Raw genomic sequence first — 19101 nt, 5'->3', positions numbered from 1 at the left:
TCTCTCTCACAGGAACTGGATGAATGTGTGCTGGAGGAGGTGGCCCAGCGTCCCCATGTGGTTGGAACCCAAGGTGGCCCTCTCATTCTGGAGGTAAACTGTGGGTTAGGAGCTGTCTTGCTCAGCCTGTTGAACCAGCTTCATGAGGTAAGCCCCTCTGTGCCCTGGCTAAACTATAACAGTTATTCATTGTCCATCCAGCCTTACTGGACTTAGTATTTTTTGTATGTTATTTTCTAGCACCTGGCCAAAATTATGATACATAGTTATGGAATGAAAATATAATGCCATCTTAAGAAAGTCATTTAGGGCTTTGGAAATGTGACTTCATGGTGTGGTGATTGCCTAGCCTGCCTGAATGCCTGGGTTCAATTCCTCACAGAAAAACACTGAAAGAGATGCTGTGCCCCAAGTGGTAGAGTGGTAGCCTTGAGGAAAAAAAAGCAAGCTCAGGAATAATTCCCTAGTCCTGAGTTTAAGCCCCCTGGACTGTCAAAAACAAAAGAAAACAGTTAGTAAATGCAAAATAAAGAACACATACTTGGAATATATAATTGCTCCTTCCATACTGATACCTGACAATAGTCCCTAATTCATGCATTTTGCCTATATTAGGATACTGTGTTGAAAAAAAATGTTTTGTTCATTAGATCACTGCAGTTAATGCCAGGAATGTACTTAGATGTCAAGGGAAGATGAATTCTGGAAATTAAAAGATTCCAGGCTTTTGAGTAGTCACTGGTAATCACAGAGAAGGCTAGTCTAAGTGAGATTTGGAAATCTTTTTGGTCAGTCATGGCACTAAAAAGGCAGAGACTAATAGTTGTGATAGAAGAGAAGGAATAACTCCAGATGGAAGGAATAAATGATAGTAACTAACATATACCAGAAACTGTTCTAGGGAACTATTTTGGGTTATTGAAGAACTAGTTATCAACTAGGTTTATACCTCATTGCCTTTAACATTGTAAATCTCTTAGGCTAGTTTTTAATCTCTGTATGATAAATGTATCTCCTTCTATGCTGTTCTTTCATACCTGATCTCCTTTGCTTTCTAAAAACCTCAGTCTTTCTATATTACTCTATGAATATTGCCTAGTACTAAATAACACCTACACAGATGGCAGAGGATGCTAATGTAAGAGTCCCATAGCTCATGAGTCATTAATATAACAACATGGAAAAATGAGGACATATTTATTCCTACCCCAATTTTTCTGAAAAGCTGCAATGTCATCATTTGGTTCAAATTTCCATTCTTTGTCTACATAGTGTCATTAAGTACACATAAATGCAAATATGAGCCAGGTGCTGGTAGCTCAAGCCTGTAATCCTAGCTACTCAGAAGGATGAGACCAGAGGATTGTGGTTCAAAGCAAGCCTTGTCAGGAAAGTCCATGAGACCCTTATCTTCAATTAATCACAGGAAACCCAGAATTGGTGCTGTAGCTAAAGTGGTAGAGTGCTCAACTTGAGATGAAGAGGTGAGGGACAGCGCCCACAAAAAAAGTGCAAATATGACTTTCAGTTTCCCCAAAAGGAATGACAAGGTCAATAGTAATCTTTCCAAGCATAAAAAATAATTACAAAATGATTCAGTGCACCTACTTTCACTGAGTTATTTAAGTTATGGCTTCTTTGCTGGGCATATTCTCTTCTTTTAAAAATTGTCAAATATTAGCTTTATAATAAACTTCATCTAATATTTTTTTTCAAAGGAGAAGTCCATACTGTCGATATCACTTGGCTTTCTTACTATCCTATTTCAAAGCTAATCCAGGCAGGAAAGTCTGTCAAACTATTATCTCTAAATAAACACTAAAAAAAGCCGGAAGTGGAGTTTTGGCTCATGCAGTAGAGTACTAGCTTTGAGGATAGGTGGGCAAGAAAGACAACTGTTCAGGGACAGGGTCCAGCCCCTGGGTTCATGTCCCAGAACCAGGACAAACTAAACAAACAAGCAAACAAAAACAACCCCCATATATTTCTTTGGGACTGTCCTTAAAGGAGTACTGCTCTGAGAAGAGGCTACTTGTGCTGAACATATTCACAAGATCCTGCTTTTTTGGAATCCTTATTGCTATGGAGAACTCAGGACCAGACTAAAGGAATTGATAACTGACTCCTGCCAAAAGAGAATCTTCTTAGGGATGAAATATCCATACATAAGACACTTTTAAACCTCCATGTCTTTGTTTCTTTGCAGTAGAACAACTTTAAAACAATGTTATTAGGGGCTGGGAATGTGGTTCAGTGGTACAGTGCTTGCCTTGCATGCATGAGGCCCTGATTTCTCAGTACCACATAAACAGAAAAAGTCAGAAATGGCGCTGTGGTTCAAGTGGTAGAGCACTATCGTTGAGATGAAGATCTGAGGGAGAGCGCCCAGGCCCAGACTTTAGGCCCCACAATTGGCAAAAACAAATACAAACTAACTAAAAAACAACAACGTTAATTCCTTTTATTCTATGCTGGCCTTCACATGGCACATTATTATCTTTTGTAATACTCTCAAGTAGAAGTTTACAGACAAGTTTATATGAATAAAAAACACACTGGAAAAAGTAAGGGACAGAGTTTCCTTCAATCCTTGGGATTCTTTTCTTGTACAGTAAAAAGGAAAGCACAAGTTAATTTGAACTTTATCATTTCTCTGTGTTCAATTCCTCTCCTGGGTTCAGTTTCCACAAAGTCCAATAACAATCATTGGTGCTTCTTGAGGTCTAATGAATGTTTTCTGTCTTCATTGAAATAACACAAGGACACTTTTGGACATGAGGTAATAGGTGTTTCAGAGAAAACTTAGTAAAAGAGAAAATATAAAATTTATATTGCTTATAAATATGTTATCCATGAGTACATTTAGTTCAAACTTCATAATTGTTCTGCAAATTAAGCCAAATTTTAAATGGGAAGAAGGTCCTCAGATCATTCTTTTTGTGAGTGTATTTGCTGTGTGTTATTTCCCTAGTGCACATGAATTAACAGTAAGAGAAACATTTGCAACAATAGGAGAAAGAGAAGTTCTGTGTTTAAGTATAAGGGTTCAATACAATATAGAAGACTACAAATAAGACAACATCGAAACAATAAAGCCAAGTCCAATATGTAGATTTATGGGAGTGTTCCTAAGTGGAATATGAAGTATGAGGCCTTTCCCTTTCTCAATCATGTTTGCTAATCACACAAATTTTTAAAAATAGAATGGAAGAATAATTCTGGTTCCAATGAAAGTCAGATATAAGGGCATGGACTTAACTGGAAAAACAAGTCCATCTCGAGAGAGCAGGGATTATACTCGCAATGAACTAGTGGCTAAATCACATTTCTTTTTCTTTCCTTTACTTGCATTTTGTTGTTGTTGTTGGTCTTGGCACTTGAACTTTGGGCCTGGGCACTGTCCATCTGCTATTCAGCTCAAGGCTACTGCTCTACCGCTTGAGCCACAGTGCCACTTCCAGTTTTCTTGTAGTTAATTGGAGAAAAAAGTCTCTGGGACTTTCCTAGCTGGGCTGGCTTTGAACCCCAATCCCCAGATCTCTCCACCACGCAGCTTAAGATCACATTTCTAACAGTGTACACTCAGCATATGCAATGTGTATGTTCATCTATCTTTATATGAATTTTTGAGTTAAAAATGTGGGCTACAGCTTAGACTTTTCACTCACAAAAATGTTCATAGTTTAAAAGTTGATACTTCTGGAGATATAAAACCTAAGAATGTAAAGCAGTCTGGGAAGTTCAGTTTGCATGCAGCCTGGGCAGAACAGTCTTTTCCACACTACCAGCCAAAACCTGAATTGGAAGAATGTCTCAGGTTATGGAATACCAGGCATGAGCAAGATTGATGAATAAGAGCTTGAGGCGTTTGCATACATACATACAAACATACACATACACACAGAGGCACTTATATGTGCACACACAAATACACAAATGAAACAACTCTTAGAATATGTAGAAAAGTTTAAAAATAGCAATAGAAAATATGTCCTGAGTAAGAATTAAGAGATGAATTTTAATTTTAGAAAGTCCTCATGAACTTTCTTCAAAAAAGTTTGAGACTATTACATAGGTAGGGACGAGAGATAGTAAGAGAGTCACGTAATTACTATTAAAGGGATCGAATGAATCAGAGATCCCAGCAGGTGCATCTGAAAATGATCGTATCCTGTGTCAAATGTTAGAAGATCTTCTAAAATAGTACATAAACACTCTGAGCAGTCTGTCTAGTGGATAATATCATTGGAGAAGTTCAGAATTGCTAGTCTATGTCTAGATTAAATAAACCAACAAACATGGCAGGGCAATGTGATACAAACCTGGAATTCTAGCACTCAGACTAAGGCAGGAGATTAGAGAGTGGAATTAAATGGTGATACATTTCCTGGACCAGGTAGTATAATTTTGTCTAATAAAACAAACCAAACAACAAGAAAGGAATACACAGTTGGAAGTTTGGGCTAATTTTGTTATTATGTTTTGAGAAGTCAAGTTTCCTATTGAAATGCAACTCGTATATAATCTTCAGTTTTGTTTTAAATGCTCTCTTCATTACAGAACATTCCTAGATTCAAAATGGCTCATGATTCCCACCCAAAATTTGAAAAAGTAAGTAAGCATCATTCTGTTGGATTCCAAAGAAATGAGGAAGGATTACAAAATCTTAAGCCTAGAGAAATTTCAAAGTTCATCTAAAGCAGGACTTTGTAGATCTTGCTAAAATAGAATTTATTTTTTTTTAATTTTTTTATTGTAAAGATACTATACAGAGGGTTACAGTTACATGAGTGAGGCAATGAGTACACTTCCGCTTGCTCTTGAACATTGTTACCCCCTCCATTGTTTTCCCCCTACCATCCCCTCCCTCCCTCCCTTCCCCAAGGTTCTTTTTTTTTTTTTTTTTGATTGTGATTAAGTGATTACATAATTTCCGGAAATTCACAGTATTGTGGAATAATGATGCTCATTTAAAGTCACAAGTTCATTCTAACTTTCCTGGAGCAAATTGTCTATCACAGTCTGTAATATATAACGGTGCTCATATGTTATATACCATATATGTGATCAGCAGCATGGGGATATTTAGTAGTGGTTCAACCAGATGAGTGGGAGTTCTTTGTTTCTTAAGTCCTGTTAGTTTTGTCATATCACCTAACATTTTGGATTCATCATCCACTTATCAGGTAGACCATGTACTGTTTGTCTCTTCGTTCTTGGCTTACCTCGCTCAACATGATTCCTTCTAGCTCCATCCATTTCCCTGCAAATGCCATTATTTTGTCATTTCTAATGGCTGCATAGTATTCCATTGTGTATAGATACCACAATTTTTGGATCCATTCATCTGTGGTGGGGCATCTAGGTTGTTTCCATATCCTAGCTATTGCGAACAATGCTGCAATAAACATGGAGGTGCACGTGTCCTTGTATATTGGTTCCTGTTGTTCAGGGTAGATGCCTAGAAGTGGTATGACTGGGTCGTAAGGGAGGTCAATCTTTAGCTTTCTAAGGACCCTCCAGACTGCTTTCCAAAGTGGTTGTATGAGTGTACATTCCCACCAGCAGTGTAATAGCGTTCCTCGTTCTCCACATCCCCTCCAGCATTTGTCGTTGGCTGATTTGTGGATGTGGGACATTCTGACTGGGGTAAGGTGGGTTGTCTTTATTTGCATTTCCTTCACCACCAGGGATGATGAACATTTCCTCATGTGTTTCTTTGCCATTTTTATTTCTTCATTTGAGAAGTCCCTCTTTAGTTCCCTTGCCCATTTAGTAATTGGTTTGTTGGGTTTGGGAGGGATTAGTTTCTTGAGTTCCCTGTATATACAGGATGTTAACCCCTTGTCTGATATATTGCTGGTAAATATTTTTTCCCAATTAGTTGGTTGTCTTTCTAGCTTGGTTGCGACAGCTTTATCTGTGCAGAAGCTTTTTATTTTAAGGTAGTCCCATTTGTCGAGTCTCTCTCCAACTTGTTGTGACCCTGCGACTCTGTTCAGGAAGTTCCTTCCTGTGCCTATTAGTTCAAGTGTCTCTCCTACTTTGTCCTGCAGTAGTTTCAGAGATTCAGGTTTAATGTTAAGGTCTTTAATCCATTTTGAGTTGATGTTGGTGCATGGTGATAGGCTGGGGTTCACTTTTAGTTTTCTGCATGTGGCTGCCCAGTTTTCCCAGCACCAGCGGTTGAAGAGGCTATGTTTCTTCCATTGTATGTCTTTGGCTCCTTTGTCGAATATCAGCTGGCTGTAGGCCTGTGGATTTATTTCTGGATCTTCTATTCTGTTCCATTGGTCTTTGGGTCTGTTTTTGTGCCAGTACCATGCTGTCTTTGTTATTATAGCTCTGTAGTAGAGTTTGAAGTTCGGCATGGATAGCCCTCCCATATTGTCTTTATCCCCTAGAATTGTTTTGGCTATTCTAGGTCTTTTGTTGTTCCATATGAATTTTTGGACTGTTTTCTGTATTTCAGAGATGTACGTCATTGGGATTTTAATAGGAATTGCGTTGAATTTGTATATTAGTTTTGGAAGTATTACCATCTTTACTATATTAAGTCGGCCTATCCAGGAGCATGGGAGGTCTTTCCATTTCCTAGTGTCTTCTGCAATTTCTTTCTTTAACTTTTTATAGTTCTCATTAAATAGTTCTTTTATATCTTTGGTTAGGTTAATTCCTAAATATTTTATTTTTTGGGAGGTTATTGTGAATGGGGTTGCTCCCTTTATTTCCCTCTCTTCCTGTACATTATCAGTGTATAGGAAGGCAACTGATTTTTGTGGGTTTATTTTGTATCCTGCTATTTTGCCGAAGTGATTTCTGATTTCTAAGAGTTTGGGGATGGAGTTTTTGGGATCGTGGAGGTATAGTATCATGTCGTCTGCAAAAAGGGATAGTTTAACTTCTTCTTTCCCTATGCGGATCCCTTTAATGTCTTTTTCTTGCCTTATTGCCCTGGCTAAAGGTTCTAGGACTATATTGAAGAGGAGTGGAGACAGTGGGCATCCTTGCCTTGTTCCTGATTTTAGGAGAATTGGTTGTAGCTTTTCCCCATTAAGTATAATATTGGCTATTGGTCTGTCATAAATGGCTTTTATTGTTTTTAGAAATGTTCCTTCTATTCCTATTTTCTCCAGAGCTTTTAGCATGAATGAATGTTGAATTTTGTCAAAGGCCTTTTTTGCATCTGTAGCGATAATCATGTGATTCTTGACCTTGGCTCTGTTGATATGTTGGATTACATTTATTGACTTACGTATGTTAAACCATCCCTGTGTCTCTGGGATGAAGCCTACCTGGTCATAGTGAATTATTTTTTTATGTGTTTCTGGATTCTGTTAGCTAGAATCTAAAATAGAATTTAGAATTAACATAAATAGTTTAGTTTTGCTTCTAATTTCATATTTTATAGGATACTACAAAATTCTTTTTGAGTAGAGGGTTTAATTGACAAATTCACAAATGATTCTGGCATTTTATTTGCCTAGAATATGCTTTCAAGAGAGTTATAATTAGATCTTAGTTAATAGAAAATTCCAACAATTCATGTATAAAATGATAATGTAAATAATCTAGACAGAGTTGCCAACAAATCGATATTAATTTATAAATATAGAAAAATTGCAATTTTTGAGGGTTTTGTATAACATTGTATGAAGAGAATAATTGTGTGACATCTTCTTTCTTCTACCTATATGTAACACAGGAAGCAATTTCCTTAATTACGTGCCTCTGTATCCAGTGAGAAAAATGCTACATTTGGGGTTTGTTTTTATTTTATTGGTTTGTCCTAGGGCTTGAAATCTGGGCCTGGGAACTGTCTCTTAGCCAGTTTATGCTCAAGGCTCGTGTGCTACCACTTCAATATCAGTGCCACTTGTGTCTGACTTTTTCTGAGTTTATTGGATATTTGAACCATAATCTTCTGACCTTAGCATCCTAAATATCTGTGATAGTTTAAAAAAGTATAAATATAAATAACATTTGCAAGTGTTCTGATCTCAAGAAACTTACTGGGGGAAAAGTGATGCAACCCAGTTAATTGTAGTATTCTTTCCAGAAGAAGGAGAGAATCACATTATCAGAGGTGTAGTATTTTTTTCACAATAGAGATAAGCTATTCATGATGTGAATTAAGGGAATATTAAGGTGCACTTTACAAGTTGGAAATTATTGGACTAGGATGACTTTATGGCATAAATCTTTGGATTGATGGTTCATAGAAATTATAGCTTTCTCTGATAAAATTTGCTTACTCTTGAAGAATTAATTACAGATGCTTCATAATTTTATCCTCTACCAGAATGTGGCTATTTTTCTGTTGACTTCTCAATCTGTAACACTCCACTGGAAACTGCATCTATTGCAAAATTACATAACATGCAAACAGGTACTGTTTTGAATCGCTCAGGTATGGAATGTTCAGAATTTGAAAATGAGTAGTTATTAGTCATAGGAATTTTGAGGAACACATATATTCTGTCCTCTTAACAACTCATTTACTTTTAAAAGTTATGGGTTTCCATAGAATTAAACTACATTCAGTTTTAGTATGAGAAAGTACAAAATTTTTCCTTTTTTCAAAATATTGTCAAGTTTATTGTGAAAATATTGTCTAATTGTATAACATTCAAGTTGATGACTCTCTGATAAAAAAGGAGTAATCAATTCAAATTAGATGCCAAATAATATTGATTTTTAAAAAGTTACTACATAAAATAATATTTACTATAACAATACAGTGAAATTATTTTTTATGTAGCTTATTTTTTAATTTAATTTTATTGTCAAATTGGTGAACAATGGGTTACAGTAATTGTAAGGTAGTGAAAACATAACTTTTCAAACTTTTTACCCCCTCTTTCATTTTTCTTACAGTTTTCTTTCACCTCAATACTCCTCACAAGTTTTAATATACATTTCCAACATATTGTCTTGTGAGTATTGTTATTGCATTGGCTTGCCCTTGTCCTTTGTCTTGCCATTTTGTTGTTCTCTTCCCTTCCCTAATTAAGGTAAATGTATACACAATACACAGGGCACAAAATCAAATACAGCCAATGCCAAACCATAGGTGGAAAACCCAAAGAAAATAGAAATCACATAGTACATTAAAAACAACTGCAAAAAAATCTGTTTCCATACCTTGGAGTTCATTTTGCTCAGCATCAGCTTATATGTTCATATATACACATAAAGCCACTGGAAAATAATAGTTGCATGGACACTATATCATATAAACAACATGTTACTGTTTTTGATGGAAAAGGTTGAATTAGGATTGGGGAAAACGTGATTCTGATAAAGGAATTTCAAAAGAGTTTAAAAATTATGACAGGTATATTTTAATTGTTCAAATTTTTAACAAATTAGCCTATTAAGAAAATTGCCTGGGAAAATAGGCTTTCATGCAAAGAAAGCTATGGAGACCTAGTTGAGAGGGAGCCATGTGGGTAAAGATAGCTCATTTTCACACTAAACAAACTTCAGAAACCTTACTGTAAATCCTGTAGGTTCCCTTGAGAATTGTCCTTACCCAGGAAATATACTCTCACTGTGTGAAATTCAAAGTTCTTAAGAAAACTAAGACATCAAATTTTGTGAATTGACCTTTAATTACCCAAATTATTCTTTGAAAAAGATAATTTGGGTCAAAATACTTAGGGAGAAAGGGCCCTTCAAAATGAAAGAAGGTATTGGGTTCACACTTTTCTGTTTGTAACACTTTCCACAATGTCTTTGCACGTGAAGCACTGAAACACAGAAAAAAATCTGATTGGTTACGCCAATGATTACACATTTCTAAGTAGCTCACAAAAAATAATATCCTTATTAACATGAGGTAGTGAAGACTTCTCTTATTACATAAGCCAAAATGTTTGGGATCAGAAAAGAATTGAGAAAATTGAAAGGGGAAGAAAACAATGTTTTTAGAAGCCCTATCTAAGCATACTGAGTTCAGCAGTGGAGGGAGGCCAAAAATTTTGATATAGATTGTCTTAATATTTTTGCTACCTAAAGTGATTTTACAGAGCCTATTTGGCTCACTACAATGTAGAACAGTTTGAATGAGGACAGGAAAATAAATTCTACGTCCAAATGAGGCAACTTAAAAGAGTTTTAAAAGAGAAACCATGAAGATGTAGCGGGGTGGGGTAAGGAGGAGATCTTATAGTCTTTCAGCTTCACTGGACTTGAAGTCAAGAAGCTGTGCTTAATTGGAAATCAGGGAAGAGCTAAGAGGAGGACATAGAATTAGGAATAGAAGTATTGTCCTTTGTAATAGACACTGTTACCCAAGGTATGGATGATTTAACTCTATTCTATTCCATACATCTTGCTGAGCAAATGCAAGACTAAGAAAAAATAATCTATTGAAATAATTTTGCAAAGAATAACTTCACTGATCCTGATATGGTATCTAAGGAGAGTCTTAAGAGAGAACATAAAAGTGGAGTATACTTCGGTTTCCTCTAAGCATCTTGTTAGCAAAATATATCTTTGAGGTTAGAAGTGATTGAACCAAAAAGTAGTGGAGTACTTATTTTTGTGGAACGTTAGACAGAAGAAGACTTTCAAGGTAAAAGAAAAAAAGTATAGCTAAATATTTGTGATCACAGCTTCTTGGATCCATTTTTTGGAGACAAAGTTTTACATTAGAGTTTGTCCTCATTAACATAGATGGATTTTCATGGCAACCAAATGCAAGGGTGAAGCTTAATGGACTCCGTTGGACAAGTAAACAGCATGGTAGAAAAAAATGGCAAATAATATTTAGGAAATTAGTTTGGCTAATTACTTTGCCAGAACAAAGAATGAAAGATATAATTCAAAATCACTTGACTTAAAAGTATGAAGAAAGAGTAGTGAAGAGAGATGAGAGAAAACATAGAGGACTCTTCTGTCTCCAGTGGAGTAATGGATTCTTTATCTTGTTTCTTCCATTCTATCTTCACAAGCTATCAAGTGTGGCTGAGGACTGGAGTATCCATTGCAGACAAAGAGAACTCACAGAAGAAAATATTTGCAGCAGATGTAGGTGATTCACAACCTTAGACAATCTACTTAAATCTGTTCAAAATTCTCTGCTACCCCAAACTGCCCTCTTTGAACAGCTTTGTTTTACTAGTCCCAAGACTACCCTTCATGAACTATTTAAAATTTTGAGAGGTCATATACATCCTCTCTAGAGATTGCTGTTTGGTTGTGATTTTTGTGTGTTTTTGTTTTTTGTTGTGTTTTTTAATTAAATTTCAAAAGGTTGTGCAAGTGTATTACAATAAATATGTCCATCTAATTGTCCAATGCTCCTGGATCAGAGTGACTCCTTCTATCATTCTCAACCAACCCATTCTCCAAGATGTATTTCAGATTTATCACTTCCTTTATCACATGTGTACATTGAGTATTCTAGCTGTACTTGCCCCTTGTTCCATTTTTCATTCATTCTGTCTTTACTATTATTCCCCTCTGGTTTCAACTTCCTGATAGTCATTCTGTTAAACTGTTAATATTTTGAAAGGTTTATATAATATCCATGGAGTTTCAATCCTGCGTACACTTGAACTGATGTCAGCTTATATTTCCATAGTTCATTCATCTGCAATAACAATTTGCAAGACTGGAGATGTGAAGCACCTAGACATGATTTTATTCTCATCCATTTGTAAGATTAATCTTTAGTCAACAAGAAAGTTTAAAAATGGCTTAGAATATATTCCTAACTACCAAATTTTATAAATGGCTTTGAAAAAAGGTTTGTGATTATTTTATTTTACATGGGATAATATTTTCTACTACCTATAAGTTTTGGAAAAAGAAGACGACTACAATTTACTACTATACAGGAATATGGTAGAAATAGAAGACAGATTTTATGTTTGTCACATCTCTGATGAGTACCCATATTCATGACTTTAAGTCATATTTCTTACTATGTTAGACTGATAGGTAAAACATAAAACAACATATGATAAAGCAACTATTTGTGACTTTTTAAAATGTACGTTAGTAAGTGATTAAACTTACTTTATTAGCTAGTGTTTGGGTTTGAATTATGGGAGGTTTTTCTATTTGACACATCTCTGTAAGGCACCTACTGAAAAACACAAATGGTGGGTGGTACTATTTCTACACTTTAATGAATGGTTGAACCTGTTTGGCATTAGTGCTGGGTAAATAAAACAACTCTATTGTAACTTGCACCCTAAACTTGAAAACTTTGTAATGTCAATATTGTCTACTTGTCAAATGTTATTTTGGTGTATGTGATTTTTAAAAGATTATTTGAAAAGGAATCTGTTTTCAGGAGATTAAGTGTAGGTTATCATTGGTTTGAGAATGATAACATTTTTATTCTACAGAAACAAGTTTTACTGAAGTACCAGTATTTTGAAGCATTAACGATCTTCTCAATTAATGTTTTTGTGAATTATATTTGACCTGTAAGTCAAGTTTTCCTAGCCTTGGTAGACCAATTATGGATCTATCGTTCTAGGAACTATTTATTTTTGCCTACTTATCCTGGACTGAAATCTTTGAGTAATCATTAGAAGAGGGGTATTAAAAATAATTTTGTGACATTTGTGATCTTGGTCACTCATATGGGCTGGTCATTTGTAAACTGAAAGTTTGAATTGCTGTACTGTCTCTCAGATTTTGTGATCTCATCTTTCATTTTAAGTTGCATTGCATTACACAATTGCTTACCACTAATTCCGGGGTCATAAGGAATTGAGATGGATTTTCAATTTCTTTCTGTTAGCATGTTTCATGAGCCTAGGTGAGAAATCTTCCCCTTGTTATCAGATGAAGAGGATAACTAAGACCTGGGATCCTAGGACCCATGGGTCCTGCAGAAGAATAATACCTTTTAGATATCATATCAGCAAAATTTGGGTACAATCAGTAGAAATGCTTCAGAAATATAGAGAAAAACATTTTGCAACCAGTGAGTTAAAACAATAAACAGAGCAGCAGAGTAAAATCCCTTATAGATTAGAGGAAAACAATTGTTTTTTTTTTACAATGTGAATTCAGGAGACCAAGAATACTTAGAACATATCACAAGTTTATACCAAAGACATTGCATTGATACTTTTTATATTCTAATGTACATTCTAAACCTTATTATTTATATTCCAATCTATTTATTGTAATAAATGTCTATTTATTTGTCAAATTATCAATTAATTCTAGTAAGTTTCACTGTGTGAAATAAAATATCAGCACGTATAAATATAAAATATATAACTATAAAATATAAGAAAAAAGGCACATGTTTTGCAATGTTCTGTTGTGGTTAGGGTATCAAAGGCAACTGTGTTTTAAAATATTATTCCATTATTTCTACCTCAGTGTTTGGTAGAGTTGGACCTAAAGCTTTACCATTTGGAGATTTACAGCCTAGAGACAAGAGGAAACACTGTGATTAAAACATTACCAATTTAAGGCCTAATATCGAGGAGAAACATATAGACTTCTCTTGTAACTATGAAAATATTTGATGAAAGAAAGGCAGTAGTGTAAATTCCTGCCTGGATGGATGGTAGACAGGCCAGGACATTTGGTAATCATGCATGTGAAAATTTTTTTCACCTTCTTGGCTTTAGCTACTATTGAAATGTTAGGTATAAAAAACTATTATATTTTGATAAAATACCTTCTAGCCTAAATGATTCTGTCTTAACTGTTTATCTCTCTATGATCCCTTTTAACTAATATTAGTTTTGTTCCAATAAGAAAATTTATGCTGTCAGGGTAAGATATTCTGGTTGGTCTGTTGCTACAGGGAAGAAGAGTAAAGGGTCAGGTAGACATTTGTACCAGTAAGACATCATTTAGGAATTTTTAAGCTGCAGAAGTTTAGAAGTAGCTCTTAAGCAAGACTTACTTTGAATCCATTAGCTCCACAAAGCTAACTCAGTTTATAAATAAGTACTTGAAAAACAATCACCTTTGGACCTAGCTATAAAGGCTTCAAAGTATGATCAAATTTAAAATGAAAAAGACTTAAAATAGTCATAGACAAAAAAAATTGCAAATGTGAGCAATCGACCAAACAATATAAGCTTTTCCCAATATACACAGAATTTTAGAGAAGTAAGATCAATAACATTTTTAGGAACAATAAGGTTTCCTAGTTACAAACAGTCAACCAAGGATATATGCCTGTATAAAGATTGCATCAATAACTACTTAAATTTACAGGCTACTACATGCTTCAGCAGGACGTTTACCCAAATTACTACAATATAGAGATTATCATGGCACTTGCACAAGGATGATATGAAAATTTGTGAAATACTCCATATTTTTCATTCTTGAGATGCAAGAAATGAAAAACAGTTATTAAAAATTGATTACAAAAATACAAGTCGTTATGTCGAAAAATGAACTTTACAACTTTGTGCGGGTGGAAGGGTAGCAGGGAGGATTGAGTGGGGGAGCAGGTGAAGGATGGGAATGGAAGGGAAGGGTAAATACAGGAGGAGGCTACAATGCTTGATAAGAAATGTACTCATTATCTTGCCCATGTAATTGTAACCCCTCTGTACAGTATTTTCACAATAAAAAATTTAAAAAGGCAAATGTAACAATATACATAATTCATTGAACTGAAAGTTAGTTTGACATCAGTGCGTTAAATCCTCACCTTAGAATGGCCTTTACATAGCATAATCTTTACAAAACATTTGAAATTGGATAACATTGTCATTTTATCCCAAAGAAATAAAATACTATAAGGACCTAGGAAAAAAAAGGAATCTTAAACTTTTTCTATATGGAATGCTATCTGAAATAACACATTTATTAACGAACCTATATATTATAAAACAATGTATAATTCAAAGTATTATATCTAGGAGAGAATTAAATAGATTATGGACATTATACAAATAAAATACAGAGTATTTTAAAATATACTTTTTTCATACAAGCACCAGAAATATTTTTAGTTTCTGTACTACTCATTTCAACAGATAAGTTAAAGTGATTTCTGATTTAAAAATCACAAACCCTGCAGAAATCATTATAGATGTATACAAACAACTCTTGAATACATTTTGACATCAGTCAGGCAATTCACTTGAAGAATACTATGGAATCCATGAATTTTTAAAGTAAGATATTGCTGTTGCTTTGTATTGTGAAAATATTTTGTACAGACACAAAGATGGATTGGCATTTTTGAAATTTAAGAATCTTAACCAAACCATTATGAGTTAGGAGAACAATTTTTACAGCCTTCCACAATTTAAAAGAGGTAGTGATACATATTTATCCTTTTGGCAATATTAAATGCAGTTTCTTCCAAGTTGTTCTTCAGACCTGGTTTGATATAATGCTTCAATAGAAGGCGATCCAGCATATCTTCGCTATTTCTATTCCAAGCAGCAAGGAGTCAAGAGGACTTTAGTTTGGGCATTGGTATCTGCCTCAATGTGAACTAAGAAAGCAGCCACTCTGGTATTATTCAATATATAAGCACTGTGCAGGGGTGTCTAGCCATTCACAGTAATTGCATGAATATCTGCCTTGAGCCACCAACTCATGGACAATGTCTAAGTGCCCACTGGAGGCTTCCCGATGAAGAGAGGTATATTCATCATCATCCCTAGTATTCACATGAGTGGCCTTTTAGGAAAGCAGTGTCTGCACTGTAGTAAGCCAATTATTTTCAGCAGCCCAAACAAAAATTTGCTTTAATACTTCTCCATTTTTTTTTTGCAAATGATGACATTCCTCACTTTTTCATCTTGTTCCTTGACTTCATCAGAATTGCCTAACCAGAGACAGTGAGTACCAGTGGGAATGGGGTGCACATGTATTCCCTAATAGTTCACGTTGGTTGAACTGGTCAGAAAAATCCAGTGAATTTTCTACATCTGTTATTTCACCATGATTTTCTTTCTCTTTTTCCAATTTTACTATTGGAAATTATTCTAACTGGAGAGTAGGGAATTCATAGAGAGCAAAGGAAAGGTTTTCCTCCATATTCAAAGGTATAGACTGAAAATGGGACCAGTGGTGTCTTCATGTGCAGCTTATTATAGGAATGAGAAAATATGAAATAATGCCTTCTAAGTAAATGATTTGGGAAATGGCAGAGCAGAAAGTGAAATGATGCAACCAAAAATATAAAAGCAAAATAAATTAGGATAATTATGGAGCAGTCACATTATCTATGAGAACCATGAAAGGGAGAGAGGAAGAGAGAGACAGATGTACAATGACCTAGCTAGCCACAAAATCCATGCCTCTGATCAATTTATAGAGCAAACAATTTTATTTTTTAAAAGAGGTGGAAATGGAATTTATGAATTTACTTGAAATTAGTAAATACATTTTTATTAGCCTACATAAAGAGACATAGCTTTGACCAAATTACAGACAAAAATCTAAATCCTTGATAATTCTAGTAACAGATCTGACTGAAATCAGTTGAATCACACTTTTCCTGTAGAGTGAAGGAATAGGTTCAGGTTAGGAAAACAGCTAGAGAAGGCAGACCGATTGTATCTGTGACAAAACTTTGTGGAAAATGGTATCAAGGATTAATTACTGGTGATCCACTTGCACTGGAAGTGTGAATCTGAACTATTGCTTGCTGATTCTGAACTATTTCTTTAATAATTATAAGTTCCAAGAAGAAAAGGTGAGATTTAATTGATAGCAAAGGATTAGTAATACACTTTGACTTCTCATTAAGCACCTTCAATCATCAAAATCACATGAAGACAATAGAGAGGCCTACTTTTTTGGATGAAAACAAGTATCTTTAAAAACAAGGTAATTAAGTATTCCTACAAAGGACTTCTATTTTACTACTGCATTATATAGTTTTTTCTAATGTTGGGTAACAAATAATGGATCTATTAGAAAGCTCTTAAAGCTCATATGTTCAATAGTGAGTTCTCTTATATTATACCATGGTATTTTTGTTTATGGTTTTAAGAAGAAATTTGCTAGCTTAAATTTCTGACAAGACAATATCATCACTGTACAACTTGCTTCTATACTCTAAGTTTTAAATTACTATCTAATATGTGTATTAGATAGCTATAGAGGAAAAACTAGAAGCCACACTTGTGGCTCATGTGTTTATCCTAGCTAATCAGAAAGATGAAATCTGAGGATTGTGGTTTGAAACCAAACCAAGCAAAAAAAAGTCCATTAAATTCTGATTTGAAAGTAACCAGCAAAAGCTAGAAATGGAGCTGTGGGACAAGCAGTAAAATTCTAGGCTTGAGAAAACTACAACAAAAAAACAACAAATCCTGGGACAGAGCCAGGCCATGAGTTCAAGCCTAGTATTAACACCAAACAAATGAATTAATTAATTAATTAAAATAAATTAAGTGGTCACATGTGGTGAGGCAAGTAAAATGTAACACCCATGGTGACTGTATTGTGTATTATTTTGTAATAAGGCAAATTAACATTTGTCTTAATCACTAAAATTTTATTTGTACTTTTTTGTACTAAACCCTGAATTTAGCATGCAAGTATATGTGTGTACATATGCACACATGTGTGTATGTTTATATGTGTGTGTGTGCTCTTGCAATGTTGCTTGCCAATGTGGACAAGGTGAGGCTCAAAAGAGCTAACTGTGTTGCAATGTTTTTATTTATCAGTGTTCTGTCATGTCATTTCTGTGGAGCCACCCTTCTGTACATTTTATTTGTCAAATAATAACATCATCATAATCAAAGCATATACAACATTAAGTTAGATAAAAGAGACCACTTTCAGCTCTTATTATATGTTAGGTAAGAAGATACAGATATAATTAGGTAGTAAGTTATTGTTGTAAGATGACTGTCAGTACAAAATATGTATTTGACCTCTTAAATTGGTTATGATTTTAAGATATACTCATGGAGTGAGTTTGACTGACTTGACCAAACAGGTATTACTCTCTGGTTATTCCTGTGAAACACAAGGTGAATAAACTCTTTCTGGATTTCTGTTGAAAATAACTTTCTTTGTAACATCATATCTATTCTCACTAAGATAATCAACCCTGTATTTATTAGGTTTGAATATCCCATCATATTGACTGAAAACCAGTATTGTGGATATGCTTGCTAGATATACCTTTCAAAACAAACAAACAAAAAGCATGTGTCACCTCCAGATTGTGGATGCATTTGAAGTTCTTTTGTACATGCAATGGGATCCTCACTAATGGCTCTTTTGTGAAAGTAACTATCACAACTTTAACAAACAAGGCTTTTCAAATATCTTTTCCAATATAAATAACAACCCCGAGAGCGTCTTGCAATTTCTGAAAAGCCTTTGAATATTTTTAGTATTATTTCAGTTCATTGACTATAGAGCTATAGACATTTCTGAAATAAATATTAAGATCTGAAGATGTAAGTGGGTATATAGGCTTTTTATGCAATAGAATATTATGAAATATTATGAAATAGAATAAAAGGATATAAGTGAATTTGGTAAGCTAATTATTAGAATAACTTTGTTTTCTAGTAACAGTTTTTTTTTCTTTTTTTGGGGTCCAGTCGTGGGTCCTTGAACTCTGGGCCTGGGCACTGTCCCTCAGCTCTTCAGCTCAAGGCTAGTGCTCTACCGCTTGAGCCACAGCGCCACTTCCGGCTTTTTCCTTTTTGCTTATGTGGTGCTGAGGAATTGAACCCAGGGCCTCATGCATGCAAGGCAAGCACTCTACCACTGAGCCACCTTCCCAGCCCCAGTAACAGTTTTTTGAATGTAGATGATGCAGTTAAATTATTTCCTTTGTGGCTCTGTACTTCAGTTAGTTTTATAATCTTGATAATTATAAGAGTGAATTTGTAGAAAAATAAAGGTATTTGAAAATGATGGATTAATCTTGTGTTTTCTGTTCTACTCCCAAGAAAATGAGTTATTTTCAAGTGTTAATATTTTATCATTGAATCTTCAATATCACAAGAAATTTTGAAAAACATGCAGTAGTATTGATGTCTTTTTAAACCAATTGTATTCACAAGTTGGAGAGTCTTTAATTCATGCTTAGGTCTTGGTATCCATAATTTTTAACCTCTCGTTCCTAACATTAATGATAGGTAAGACTGCATTTTTGGGTATATGAAA

General features: G+C 34.7%; 1 pseudogene; it reads left to right on the top strand.

The window, feature by feature from the left end:
• The first annotated feature begins 14216 nt into the window (after positions 1-14216).
• On the top strand, positions 14217-14316 carry LOC138808607 (U6 spliceosomal RNA; annotated as a pseudogene).
• The last annotated feature ends 4785 nt before the right edge of the window (positions 14317-19101 follow it).

Source organism: Dipodomys merriami, unplaced genomic scaffold, assembly GCF_024711535.1.
Source record: "Dipodomys merriami isolate MVZ:Mamm:240054 unplaced genomic scaffold, mDipMer1.0.p SCAF_459, whole genome shotgun sequence".
NCBI classification, from domain to species: Eukaryota; Metazoa; Chordata; class Mammalia; order Rodentia; family Heteromyidae; genus Dipodomys; species Dipodomys merriami.
The sequence above is the reverse complement of the archived record's forward strand: the minus strand, read 5'-3'. Positions and strand labels throughout refer to the sequence as shown.